Source organism: Sturnus vulgaris, chromosome 2 (genome assembly GCF_052056855.1).
Source record: "Sturnus vulgaris isolate bStuVul1 chromosome 2, bStuVul1.hap1, whole genome shotgun sequence".
NCBI lineage: Eukaryota > Metazoa > Chordata > Aves > Passeriformes > Sturnidae > Sturnus > Sturnus vulgaris.
The window spans coordinates 46954193-46967522 of NC_142244.1; positions in this window are offsets into that span (position 1 = coordinate 46954193).

The window sequence follows — 13330 nt, forward strand, 5'->3', positions numbered from 1 at the left end:
TACATAAAAGATAGATTTTTAAAAATTTCATCTTGGGAGAACAGTGTCTCCCAGAAAGCAGCTCCGAGATTGACTGTGCCCTCATGCCCTGCTGTCATTGCACGTAAATCTAATTCAATTAAAGGTTCAGATTAACCAACACAAAGGTCTCGTCTGTAGGGCTCAGTCCCACTCTTCCTGTTGTATCTCATTCCATCAATTTCTTCAGTGTCATGTCTCATTACTCTGCATCACTCACTACACCCTGAACAATGAGATGCAAGTGGTTCCTGCACTGCCCTGGCACTGCCACAACAAACAGCACTCGAGGGCATCAGCAGCTCGCTGCCAGGGCTGTACCAGCACCTCTGCAAAAAATCCGTATCAGGGCTGTATGCTGGGATTACACGACAGATTTTGCTAATACACTTCCCTAGGAAGACATTTATTACAGAACAGAACTGGAAGTGTGAGGACATTGCCTAATGCTTTTTTTTTCTTTTTTTTTTCTTTTTTTTTGTCTATAATAAGCTCACTGAGCTAAAATTTTACTACCCTGGAAACTGTGCTGTGAATTCACTTCTTGTTTTACCTTGTCTAAAAATTGCCATTCGAGGGAATGGACATTGGCTATGCATATTTTTTCACTTAAAATAATTACTGGTTATTTTCAAATAGCAATTTCTGCTGGTTTTTAGCTGGACTGAGAGGATAATAAAAGCGGGATGGTTCCTGCTCTTTCACCAGCTTACATGATTTCACAATCATATTATCTGTAATTTTTTTGTTCCATTTTTTACTCACTAGTGTGATGTGCTGTCAGTTGTAGGCCAGTCTGAATCTTCCATTCCTTAAGCAGACTTCTAGTTCTTTCAGTGAACAGTGTTTCAGTAGCTCTAGTACACGAGGTTAATGCATGCAGATTTCTGCAACTCGCTGACCTGAATATTTCAGTTCTTCTGATTGCCTGTGCTTTACAAGTTCCTTTAATGATGTCAGCTGAGGTGTATCTGATAAAAAAGTTCTATAATATCACTTTGTGCATTGAGGGAGAGAGGCTGTGCTATATATTCTTAGGTGCATATTTCTGGATTTCTATTCAAAAACAGATTAGAATGATGTGGTGCAAAAGCAAGTTGTGAAGAATGGTGATAAGCTGCATTCCTATAATCAGTCAATCAATCAATCCATCCATCAATCAATATTAGTTTCAACTTAAATGAGTGGAAAAATATTATATTGTTGAAACTACAAGAAAACAGCTCACACTAAACAATGACATACAGAGTGCCATAGGCCATATGAAGAAAAGCTTTGCTCTGCTCCATTGAGATGTCTGATACAGTACTGTATCCTGTTTCAAGTACCATTCTACAACTTCAGAGTAGAACAGCTGCAAAGAAGGTAAGGGAGAGTAATAAAATGCCTGAAATCTAAACCCATGAATTCTGAGGGAAGGCTGGAAGAACTGTGTTGGACAAAAGGAATTAGAGAAGTTACTGAAGTGAGACCAAATAATCTTCAAGTATGTAAGTCAGAACTGCACTGAATCAGTCAAATGTAATCCGTATCCATTACAAAGATGAAGTAATTACCTAAAATCCTAACAAGGGACATTGAACTGAAAATTAGACTGCATTTGCTACCCATGTGGCTTGCTATACTCTGAAGAAGGTTGCTGTGGGGCTGGGCTTCTTCATCACTGGAGGCTTTCAAGAGGCAGAGACAGAGCCAGTCCTGCCTGGTGCATTGTGATGAGCTGGATGACCTCTAAACCTCTTCCAGTCTGGTTTATTTCAGTCCCAAGGAAAATTCTGAAAATGTTCACAGCTGATGTTAAAATTCTCTAATATGGACAGCAGCAAAAACCATTCCGTGGTGATTTGCCCAGGATGCTTTTACTACAAAAGTGAGCAACTTTTACATGTACTTTCAGGTTTGTACTTTTGTACTTTTATGGGTCAGAGGGAAAGTGGGCACAGATAGAGGATGGACTACAGTTTACTTAGTTGTCCAGTTTACTTTTTACAGTTGTGCAGTGTCTGAGTTACCTTGTCTAGTTAGCACTGTAAAAATGTCAATTCAGGTTTCAACTCTGTCATTCCTCTCAATCAGAAATGAAACCTGCTTCTGCCAGCTGCATCCCTTCCTTTGACTGATAAAACATCACTGAGCAGTTCATCATTTTTGTTTGCTGGCCAGCCCAGAGATGAAGCTCATTGAAATTCTCTGTGATGGTTATTTTGTGAGAAATGCTATAGAATTGCAAATCATTGTTGCTGGTTAATCAAATACCTTTCAGCAAGTAACAATATCTTTGGGCTACCAAATGTCTCATTGGTTGCTTCATCTTATCTCCAGTAAAAAAAGAAAGAAAAAAGAAAAAAATAAAGAGTTTTTCACAGTTCTTTTTTGTTTTGCTGACTTTTTAGTACTCTCTTCTGTTGTTTGCCAGATGCTGAAGTGGAATAAATTATTTACTGGGGATGTAAAATCTGACGAATGTGCCAGCTCCTATTTGAAAATGGTTTTGAATCAGCAGGGATTTCTGCAAATGTGGTTGGTGTTTATAAATGGTTGGTAGTCTGGAGGAACCTACTGATGTCTGGTAAACCTCAACAATTCATTATTCATATGGTGTAACTGAGCTGTTACACCACAGTCCTTCTATTGCCTGACTAGGGAACGGGAAGTTTTTAAATGGGTAAATGGCGAATAACAAGTGAAGAGTAATAGTCTTGTGTGCAGAAGAACCTTTTGTCATAAAGGGAAGCACAACAGCTTTCATCCTATAAGCAAAACCCCACTTCTGTGCACACTTGGAGACATCCATACACATTCATCCTATAGCAGCTGTACTGCATTCATGTGCCAGCTGCCCTGACTCTGAGCCAGACGCAGCAGAGAAGTGCCATGCTCCCCCTCCAGATTCCCTCCTCCTCCCTGTTGGCCTCGGAGGGGCTGAGGAAGCTGAGATGCAAATGGCAGGCTCTAGAGCATGTTAGACCCTCTCCTACCATGGGTGAATGTATCAGGGCTATCAAGGCTGCTTCAGAGTCTACAAGAAGTGCATGTTGCCTTGCACCCATTCAGAATGATTTCCTTCAGTTTGCTCAAAACATCTGTACTGGCTCAGCAGATGTCATGGATGCCCATCCCTGGAATGTTCAAGGCCAGATTGGAGGGAGATTTGAGCACCCTGGTCTAGTGGATGGTGTCCCCTGTACATGGCAGGGACGTTGTAAATAGATGATCTTTAAGGTCCCTTCCAACCAGTGCCCATAGAGATGGGAAATGCTGTGACTGGACTACTGAAGCATGGTTTGGGTGTCTGGGGGACTGTAGGGTGTGCATCCTACACTGTGTCTTGGCAATTCACAAGCTCAGAGCTTGCTTGAGCGATCCTTGCCAGCTCCTGCAACAAAGCAGACAGAAACATTTTGATCAGCACTTGCAAGTCAAACTCCATTTACCCACAACTAAGCACCAGTGCTATCTTGGCTAAACTTTTTGAAATCTCCTTGTCTCACTGGTAACTGCACACTGGTGCTGCTCCACTCAGCATCTGTTACATCCTTCTGGCAACTTTGCTTCCTCAGCACCTTCTGGTTTCCTCGTGTTTAGATTTTGTCTTTGATTGATATAACCAGCATTCTTTGTCTGCCACAGTGCAAAAACTTCAATTTTCTAACTGTCTGCACCATTGATTTCCCACAATTCATATCCTCTAGTTGTTATGGAAAAAATGAGGCTTTCAGTATCTTTGCATATTTTGGGATACCGCAAGGTTTTCCAGACTTTCATGAAGGAGGATAGGGTTCCCTCACCTTTTACTAATTTATCTGGGTTAGCTTAATTTCTGAAAGAAATATAACTGCTGTTTCTGAATTATTGACTGAAAGTGTACCCTTTACCCTTTGTCTATTTTTGTATTTGCTTGCATCTTTTTTTTACTTACTGAGTTATTTAGTTCACGACGTTTGGAAATAACTTACATTTCTCAGTAAATTTTTATACTGATTATACCACTGCACTCTTTGAAGAAGCAATTAGAGCCAAGAATGACCTGCCATTAGTGAACTGAAGGTCACTTAGGATGTTCTGCCACAGAAAATCAAATCCTTCCCTGGCAAGCTTTACAAGATTATGAAAACACTGGGAGATGTTTCAGCCTTTTTTTTGTCCTAGGATTGGTGAAATGAAGAGTTGGCCATGTGCTAGCTTACCCTGGCCATCAGGAAGTGCAAGCATCAGCATTGTTGGCCTTGGTTTTTCATCTTGGCTGTGTAGAAAGTCCTTGATTTTTATTTTTGCAAACCTGCATTTTTCCCCACGTGACCAGAGATGTATTACACATGGAACACCAGCTCCCAGGCACTGTGGTGGTTTTATGCCATTGTACTCCAAATGGGCTATCCCAGAGCAATGTCTGGAGCTGTCCCTGTGAGGGGATCTGAGGGTTTGAATATTTCAGACTGTGCTGGTTTCACCTGAGGAAGGACAGACTCAGAGGTTTTTCTCTATGAGAAAACTTCCTCTGTGAGTTGATGGGACCAACTGAAGGCTGGTTTGGTTATTGACAGCCCGAGAAACCAATTGGAGAAAGTTAGTTTGCTCCGCGAACACACATTTTGAAGGAGGTAACGCGGGAAAAAGCTCTCTTTTATTTCCAGTGGCTGAGCAGGTGACACTGACCCGGGCTCCCTCCCATGCAGGGGGGGCTTGGGAGGCCACTGGGCCCTGTTTGCAAACCAAGGGACCCCATGGCCGGGGGGAGGAAAGGCTCCTTGATAAAACCTTAGCCCTGTTTCCTCCCCCACGGGCCCGCGGCTCTGGGGGCTCCGGCTCCTGCTGCTGCCTCGGAGCAGCTTTGGAGGGGCCGAGCCCGCCCAGCCCAACACGGCCTGGGGGAGGCAGCCGGGCCTGTCTGGGGAGCAGGGGTGGCCATGGGCAGTGTGGGGGCTGGAGCTGAGCCCCAGAAAGGCTGATGGACACCTCAGCCACCCCTCACCCAGCACAGCCTGGGGGAAGGCAGCTGGGCCCTGTCTGGAAGCAGGGGTGGCCATGGGCAGTGTGAGCCCCAGAAAGGCTGATTGAGATCTCAGCCGCCCCTCACCCACCATGGCCTGGGCCTGGCCCAGCCCTTGGAGCTTCTGTGTGAAACTTTAACTCTTTAGTGCTCGGATAAGACTTGCAGACCTCTGGCATTCCTTTGAATATGAGAGGGGAAAGAGAAAATACTCTGAAGTCAGTGAAGCAAGAGCTAAGTTTCTTTAGATGGAAGGAGAATGAGGAGATGCTGTGAAGATGGCTGAAAATCCTTTTGTACGTTGTAGGGATGAACTGATCTTGCACTGAATATTCCTATAAACCATGGAGAAAGACATGGGGGGTTTGGAGTGTTCCATTTGATAGATTGTTGACCAAAAGTACCAGTGTTAAAGAGCCTTCGTCCGGAGGAGAAAAGGGGATCTCTGTTTCTGGAGATGAAGCATGAACAGAGAGAAAGAGAGATGAAGAGAATTTTTGGTTTGGAACAATTCATTCTCAAGAGTAAATACGCCATGAGTTTAACACGGCCCATAGGCACAGCTTTGGGAAAGCTGTGAAGATGGGAGGAGCCTCGCGATCTGTAAGTTTTTTGCCCCAGGCGGATACAAATCATGAAAAGTGAAGTCACGAGAGAACTGATTTTTTCCCTCCTTGTGGAAAAGTCCCTATGTCCTGACAAGAGGAAACTTCTCTCTCTGGAGTGAATTGAAAAGGACTACTTAAGTTGGGAACTGCCTGAAGTAATTTTTTTGTATGTTTGTTTTGGTGTTATGAAGGTTGGGTCTGAAAGTCTTATTATGAGTTTGTTTGTTTCTTTCTTTGTGTAGTTAATAAAATTCTTTTTGTACCCTTTTAAGCTTTAGGCTTGCCTTGCTCTTTTGCTCCTGGTTCTGTCTCACAACAGAAAAAGAGTATATTTAAATTGGCAAATCAAAACTACAACACAGACCAAAGAGGACATTGTCCCTAGTCTCCAGTACTCCAATTGTTGAGCTGATTTCCTATAGGGAATGTCATTGCCACGGTTTAGTTTGGGTCTGTAGGTTGTGATACCTGATCTCTCATATATCACTCAGGGTATGAAGATGGAGTCTCATCTCTGAAGAGAAACACCAGAACTTGTTCTCTGCAATATTCCCCTTTGGTGGATCTATCCATCCAGAATGTCAGATGCTGGCTTGTGGTAGTTCCTTGGAGTCTCCTCCACCTCCTCTGCTGGTGCTTGGTAGCTCAGGGCTGTGTTTGCCACTCCTGACTGCAGATGCCTCCTCCTTAGATGTGGCAAACAGGAATGTGGCAGTGACAAAGACCTTCTGTGGAAATAGCCCTTGGCACTTATGTGAGTTTGGTTAACTAGTGAGGATTTGTTTGTTGTGTTTTTAAAATGCAGATTAATTACAATATATTATAGTTTTTATATTTATGTCCATGTTAATCTGTGCATGTTTGGTTTTTATTTTGCATCCACTTCCCACAAACCTAGTAGAAAGTGGAGGCAGCTTTCCCCCAGCCATTCTGAATTTCAAATGTATCCATGTAACTTGTCACTGCTCATCAGAATGATTCAGATTTTTTTTAAAGTGTTGATTTATGGCTGTTTTCTGCAAGTGGCCTAGGTGAACTTGAATGGAAGGAAGCTCTTAAATCTTATGTTTGACTCTTGGAAATAAAATTGTAATTATCACACCGGGGAAGAAATGGCAAATTGCTGTCACTGGTGACGCACTCTCAGCAAAAAATAACTTGTGGGGGAACCTTCAGCCTTGCTGGAACAGAGCTCCTCTGGTGAACTGGGCCACCAGCACCCAACACACGTGGAACTGTGTGGAAACAAATGGAAGTAAAGGAATGATAGATGTCCTTGGTTTCAGACTTAGGTGCTGTTATATCACCTGGTTTCATAATGTAACAAATGGCCTTGTAATCAGATGCCTCATTCAAGGATCAACACTCGCCACTGACAAACCTTGATTTCCATCCCTAACCTTGCCATTTGAGTACTTCATTAGATTAAAACACTATTTCGTTTAGGAAAAAGAAGGGAAAAAGCTCATGTTATGACAAGATTGTAAGTAAAAAGAGAAAGATGAGGTGACATCTGCAGCGGTAATGCTGTGTTTATTAACACTGCCTCTCTGAGTGTAACCCGTAAATACAAAATTGGGGCTGCAGTGACTACACTGTGCTCTTTCTTCTCTTTATTTTTTGATAGAACATGTTGGTAAAAAATGCAAACAAACAGCTTAAATCATAGGAGCAGGCAGCTGAATATGAATAAACTGGTTCCTGTGGGTGAATTTGATGGGTTCTAACCAATGTCTTCAGTTTGTCACTATTCTCTGTCTGTAGATACAAGACACAGCACTGACATTCCAGGATGATTTCTGTCATTAGTAGGGAATTTGATCTATTTTACTTCTGCCAATTAGGATTTTGACTTCCATGTGCTGCGCAACCTTGTCTTCACGTATTTCCTAGAAATGATTCCCTGGTTTGGGTTGTAACATAATTCTTAACACCTGGGGGAATTGTAGCACTCTGTAAGCTGTTAGACTTACATTTCCCTCTGTAATGTGCTAAACAATAGCCAAAAAACCAGAATCACTGTTTTTTCCTTTCATGCTTTTAGTTTCCTAGCTATCCAGGCTTTGCCCAGCTCAGTGCACACAGCTGTATTTAATTTAAATACAATGCAAATGCAGATGCACGTAAAAGATCAGCAGAATTAATTATGTTCAGAGTGCTGGGAGAGCCACTGGGAAGCTTCTTGTCAGCATCTCCTACCCACTCTGCTCGGTCTGTAAGCTCTGGATGACATCTGACTCAAGCACTCCTTTAATTTATAACACTGGCAATTAAATGGCAGTTCTCCAGCCTCTGCCCTAGGGAATAGAGCTATAATAGGCTTTAGAAGTAAAGCTACTATATTGCAGGATGAATTTTGTGTAAAACGCTAATGTTATCATGTTGATGCCCTTCAGCAAATACAGTTATTCAATAAATTAAACATTTTTATGATATTCTCCTTGACATTTAATAGCATACTTTAATAAGTTAATGTATCTTTGCAAATTTTTTTCTGCTGGCACCTAGCAATCCAGAATAGCTCTAATTTGCAGGTGTTATTTGCTGCACTTGTGATGAACTAATAAAATAATTGGATCAAAGTCTGCCAACATATTTGAGCTTTGAATATTTCTTTAATTTCTCTAATCATTTATTTTAATTGCTGATAAACCAGAGCTGAAATAACATTTGGTTTTAGTGTAGAAAGTAGTGATTATACACTTGGTTTTTTGGTGCTTTGGTCACTGCTGTTCTTTGTGCATCTGTAGTTTAGCTAGGTCACTGGGGCCAAATCACCCATTACTCTCAAAGTCCTTTAAAATTTATTGGACTGGAAGATGTAGCAGAACTGTTACATGATCTTATATCTGATAATGGAAGGAGAAGAATGTAAGATTAAGACAGGAATGTGATCAAATAGTCGTGTTTGGTGGCAAATGGCAAAGTGGAAAGGGAAAAAGCTGCTGCTGCTGCCACATGGTTCTGTGCAGGAGAGAAGGGGTTTAGACTCTCCATGTGAAGCCCACTGCTGGTGTTTGCATCAGGCAAGCTCTGCAGATTACTTCACTGCTTTATTTTAAGCTGTTTCTGCCTTGCAGTCAGTGTGTAACTTGTTTTGGATTGCACTGCAGTGGCGGGGTTTATGCTGATTTCTTTTGAAAGATACCAGCTCTAAAATGGGAATTTGTCACTTAACTCATGCTGCTCAAAGACACCTGTCACTGCATGGCTTCTGGGTGTCAACACTGGTTGGGTAAGCTGTCCCCAGGGCGCTCTGTCCCGCAGCACCTGTGTAGTCTGTGATAGGGAATATCAATGAGATTGAATTGTGCTTTATAATGGCTGAAGGCAGGAACCAGAAGGAAGAGGGTTAAGGATTTTACCTTTGTGCTTTTCCTGTCCTTTGATGTGGCACATAACTGATAGAAGGCTCTTGACACAGTCAGAGGGGCTACTGTTTAAGACACTGGACTCCTCCAGTCTGGATACGTTTGCAGCTGGAATTGGGGCCTGTGTGGTCTGACTGACGTTTCTTTGGCATCGTCCAGTTTGATTCCTGCACGCTTTGATCACACCACATGTTTCCTGTTCAAATTATAATGCATTGAACATCTTTTGTGCCAGCCCTGAGCCACACCTGCATAAAACTACTGCTGTGTTAGGGAGCCAATGCCTTTATTAAAGATTTCCTGTTCTAGGGGTCTGAAGAGAAATCTGCTTCATCCTGAGCCTTCCTTGCTAGATTTAAGCAGCAGATCTTTGAGCTAAGGAAATGGGCCAAAAGATCTTTCTGAGGATTTATTAATTTCCGTTTTATTTTTAACAATTGATTTTTGCAATCAAATCTCATATGTTGCCTTTTGCCCAGTCAGCACTGCCCCACAATTACGTCTTTCAAGAAAATTCATTGTTGTAATGCCAAAAAATAAAATACATGGTTTTTTAATCTGAAGTCAAGCATTTTTGTGATATAACCATCCTGGTCAAATTAATTCTTACTGTTGGAGGCAGAAAGAATGGGTGCCAACATTTTGAGTCTGTTTCAATTCGCTTTAATTTGGTGTATAATTATATTTCTACAACTAATCAATCCCCATACTATAATTGCAATTATCAAATAATGAAAAGACTCTTTAGAAATTTTGTAAAGCAAGATCTTGTTAAGATTCTGTTAAAAAAAAAAATCTGTGAACTATTTCAATTTATTTTCATTTCACCCCAGAGAATTTTTTTCCCCACCATCCTAAGTCAAAGGGCAAAATGCACAAAGGCAATTGGCAAAGATAAATATCTTCAGGGTGATTCATAACATCCAGAGAAAGGCATATTCTTGTCTAATTCAAAATATTCCCCAGTGTCCTTTTGTTCTGGAGTAAGTGCAGGCTTGTAAACTGTGACTTCATCTGGCACAGCATAAGGAGGGGAAACTTGCTGACTTTATCAGCAATGGATAGAGGAGATGGTGCACAAACCAGACGGAAATAGGCAGCTGAGACCAGTTTCAGATAACATGAGGAGATGCAAATGCAAGTGATCTCCATGAGGACATTAAATCTGATGGACAGTGTGATACTCTCATTCCCTGGACCATTGCTTTCACGTCCAGATTTGAGCACAGACCTCAGGCTTTAATGTCCTGACCAAGAAAGCATTAATAATGAGAAACAAAGAGGTGGTGCTCAGCATGCTACTTGATGCAGCAAGATCCCACACAGACAAACAGGCATGCTGACATTCTTGGGCTGTTGTGGTGGAGGGGCTCAGATTAAAGGCCTTGCATCCTTCACACTTACTTTGTGACCAAAAATTGTCACGCATGCACCAACATGACAGCAGAACTTCTCGGAGGTCATGCCACACCAGGAACTTCCCAGAGATGGATATGACTGAAGGAATGGGACAGGTAAACAGAAGATTAGCTGGGCATTTCCACGCACCCACAGAAGTGCTGCATGAAAGAGCTGACAACTTATTTCTGGCCTCAGACTGGGCATCATGTGGCTAGAGCCTCTACATATCTTTGGTGTGAAGTTGTAGAGTGTATCAATAGATCTTCTTGTAAAATGAGCCCAACTGACTGAATAGGAGGATGTTAAAATGTTTGGCCTGCTGCTGTCAGAATGTAAGAAAGGCACAGTACAGAAGTAATCAGGTGATATGAAGTGTGATAATGCTGGTGTTTTCTGTGTGATAATACCAACAGTCTAGATCATAATCCTGTGAGCACCATTTCTATTTGAAGTGGAATATTTAAATATAACTAGAGAAAAATTTTGTCCATACAATCAGTGTCACAGCCAGCAACTCAGCTCAGAACTTCTGCCTCCAAGGCTTGATCACCCTGCAATATATTTATTAAAAACTAGATCCAAGTCTGCATTTTTTGCTGCTACAAAAGGACATTATTTTCCCTGTTTCTCCATGATGCTGTACTTCCAAGCATATCCCAACAAAACAGCAATTAATATCAGAATAGATTGACTAACACATGCCAAAAATTGTCAGGATAACCTGAATCCAAACGGGTAGGTAGAAAAGCCATGGTAAATCATAACCATGGTAATCCTAAACTCAAACTAGAGTTTATTCACAGCCATAAAGTCTAGAAGGACAGTCTTAAAAACCTCATCGTCTGCATGGCAGAACAGGAAGAGAAAAGAGCAGTTAAATGAAGTTCTGCCTGTGGAGCAGCAAAGCCAGGTATCCATAACAATCTCATTGCCTGCAAGATGCAAATGCAGGATTTGTGGTGGTGTGAAATAATAATGAACAAGATGGGAGTGAAGGCAGAGTCTGGAAAAGACAAATCCTGCCAGACTGTAACTATGAAGTGGAACTAGGGAAAAAGATGAATGGGAGAAAAAAAGAATCATCTGTGAAGCCAGCAGCAAACAATGGCCACAAAAAGCTGCAAATGCTGGAAATGAACATCAATGCAGTGACTGAAGTAAATTAAGTCATAGTTTACAACAGACTGAGAGCTTTTCCAGAGAAGCAACGGGAGAAAAAACTTAGAAATAAGATTGATCTTTTAATTTGCATGTTTCCAAGTACAAGGTTTGGGTGTTTCATCAGAGCTTTGCATCTGGATTTGTCTGAATTTGGCCCCTTCCCTGGGCACTGGCCAGACCTGCTGCTCAGTGAAGTGGTGATGCATTTGGGCCGGGGAGCTGTACAGATGTTTCACATCTCTATCAATGCTCTTTGTAGTGAGATTAATTGCAAATGTGAAAATGCAAGAGGTGCTCCTAAAAAGCATGGCCTTGTGGCAGTGTGGTGCCCCAGTAGCTACCTTCAAGTGCTGGTGATGATGGAGATTCCAGGGATTTTGCTGGAATTTTGGCTAGGAGAAACCCCAAAAACTTCTGCTAGTCATTGTCCATATCTAAGCACCCTCACACAATGCCAGTTCCTTCTGGTTTCAGCAGCAATTGAAACATTACAAAAATATTTATTACCAAGAAATGCTTCATACTTTGTGTGGATGTCTACTATACCAAGGGAATTTGTTTTCTTGCTTTAAACTGTTTACCCTGCCATCAAGGTGTGTACATTAGACCTCCCTAGCTCAGGCCATGGCTCAGCTTGCAGTGTCCCCTGGGAAGTGTGATGGGGATATCCACCAGCTGTGTGGTGGGGAGAAGGATCCCACTGGTTTTCAGCAGTACTCCAGCTCTGGGACATGACACAGTCCCTTGCCTGATTATATAGAATGAGTATCCAGGGAGGCTGCAGCTTCTGTATCTGCACTCTGCTCACACCTTGTGACCACCTCTTTTGCTTTGGGACACATGCCTTTTCCCTGTGCTCAAAATTTTTTCTTCAGGTTTCCACCTTAGGGGAAAATTTGGTTCAAAACAGGAGCCCACATACTGAGGAATTAATCTAATCAACACCAAGACACCAGTGCTGCACAGACCTAAGCTGTCTCCCTTTTAATCTCCTGGTGTTTAGAGGCTGGCTTGACCTCTACAATAAATCCTAAGTGGCCTGCAGGCTGCCTACCAGCAGCGCCTCTTTCCATGTGTTGCCTGTAGCAGAAGCACTGCCCAGAAGGTCCTGATACTATTAATCTCTCCTCAAGAGAAATTAAAAAGACCTAAAACCTTTCCTTAACTCTAATCCTTTTGTTGTCTTTCTGTCATTGAGTTCACTTGCTGTGTGATTTTCAAGCTAGAGCTGACCAGAGTTGAAAGTAGTTTATAATGAAAATATGCTCCACTGGTTTATTTAATGGCATTAGGTTACAGAGACCATAGAGCATACATCTTATTTTCATTGATGATCAGAAATGCAAAACCAAATTTAAAAAAAAAGTTACCTGAAGCAATCATAACATTTTTCCCCTTGTGCTGCAGCTAGGCTATTAACAACCAATTCTGCCCTGTCCTGTATCTTAATTAATTTAAAATATGGTGGAAAACAAGCTTCCAGTATTGCTAATTGTGCATAACATTTTAACAGCTGCTGTGTTTCCTCATAAATCTATGCATTTGGGGGAAGGAGCTAAGGGTTGGTGTGTGCAGTGAAATCGCAAAAGCTCTGGGTTTTAAAAATATTGTTAGGGTTACAGGGGTGAAATGTGCCAAGAACTAAAATTAAAAAAAAAAAGAAAATAAAAATAAAAATAAAAAAGAAGTTACTGTGGCTTTAAATAGTTAATTTGCAAAGCAGTTTTGCTTTCAAGAAGTTGCTGTGCAAACTACAAAGAGGAAGGTCTGCTCCTGCCAGA